The 1531-nt window shown below is 37.0% G+C and overlaps 1 pseudogene; it reads right to left on the bottom strand.

Annotated features, from left to right (window-relative positions):
* Positions 1 to 326: 326 nt before the first annotated feature.
* On the bottom strand, positions 327 to 1259 carry LOC112922224 (olfactory receptor 6C3-like; annotated as a pseudogene).
* Between the last annotated feature and the right edge of the window lie 272 nt (positions 1260 to 1531).

Genomic DNA, 1531 nt, shown 5'->3' with positions numbered 1-1531 from the left:
AAGGGACTTTAGAGACTTTTATTAACAAGAGTAACACTATTTTTTACATTGTGCTATACAGTAGGTCTTATAGAAATACATTTCATTTCCATAAAACTTTGTAGGAGAAATAAAGCTTTCCATACTTTACAATATGTCAATAAACATGTATTGGAGAAACACGGATATGGAAGTAGAAGAAATGGGTGGGCACCTATTAAATAATTATAAAGTGGCATATAAGAGACTAGAAGAAGAAGCATACCAACTTAGATATTTAGGAATGTCAAGATTTTACCTAGTTACTCTTTAGAGTGTCTTTTTTTTTTTTTGCCAACAGAAATGTTTCATTTACTTGAAGAAAATACTACTTTATGGACCATATCTTTGAAAGCTTGTTTTACTTGCTGGTTTCTCAGAGTGTAAATGAAGGGGTTCAGCATGGGGGCAACAGAAGTATTGAGAATAGCTACTCCTTTGGTCAATGATGCCCTTTCTTTTGCAGAGGGATTAGCATACATAAATATACAGCTCCCATAAGAGATGGAAATGACAATCATGAGAAGAACATGTGGAGAAAGCCTTTTTTCTCTGACTGGCAGATGGGATTCTCAAAATAGTTCTGATTATATACAGATAAGATAAAATCACCAAGGCCAAAGTGAATACCAAGGCAACTAAAGCAAAGTAGAAACCAATTACCTCTAGGAGCCACATATCTGAACAAGACAGTTGTAAAAGGGGAAAATAGTCACATGCAAAGTGGTCAAAGACATTGGAAGCACAGTAATCAGCTGGAGTAGAAGCATAAGGGGTGGGAAAATGGTCAGGAACCCACCGAGCCATGCACAGAGCACAAGTAGGGTGCAGACCTTCCTGTTCATGATGGTGGTGTAATGAAGGGGCTTGCAGATGGCAACATAGCGGTCATAAGACACGGCAGTGAGAATGTAAAATTCCGTCACCCCCATGAAAATAAAGAAAAACAGCTGGACTGCAGAGTTGTTATAGGAAATAGTCTTATCCCTGGTGATAATTGCCCCCAGAAATCTAGGAATACATACAGTTGTAAATAAGATTTCTAAGAAAGAGAAGTTTCGGAGGAAGAAATACATTGGCGTCTGTAGATGAGAGTCCACCAAAGTTAGGGTGATGATAGTCAGGTTTCCAGTGACACTTAGTAAGTATGTGATGAATAAGAAGAGGAAAATCACAATCTGAAGGTCAGGATCATCAGAAAGGCCTAGCAGGACAAACTCGGTGATCACTGTGTGGTTCATTTCTTTCTCTCGCTCCTTTTCTTCTTTTAAAGATATTTAGGTGGCAAGAGTATTAAAGGGAGGAGATGGAATGTGTAATTCATGATTATCAATATCACCACCATTGATAACAATGGTCTTTCTCTCTCTCCTTTTCTTCTTTTAAAGATATTTAGGTGGCAAGAGTATTAAAGGGAGGAGATGGAATGTATAATTCATGATTATCAATATCACCACCATTGATAACAATTGTCAAATATATTCTATAATCCATGCTCATTTTAATTTCTTTT

This window comes from Vulpes vulpes, chromosome 14, assembly GCF_048418805.1.
Source record: "Vulpes vulpes isolate BD-2025 chromosome 14, VulVul3, whole genome shotgun sequence".
Taxonomy (NCBI): Eukaryota; Metazoa; Chordata; class Mammalia; order Carnivora; family Canidae; genus Vulpes; species Vulpes vulpes.
The sequence above is the reverse complement of the archived record's forward strand: the minus strand, read 5'-3'. Positions and strand labels throughout refer to the sequence as shown.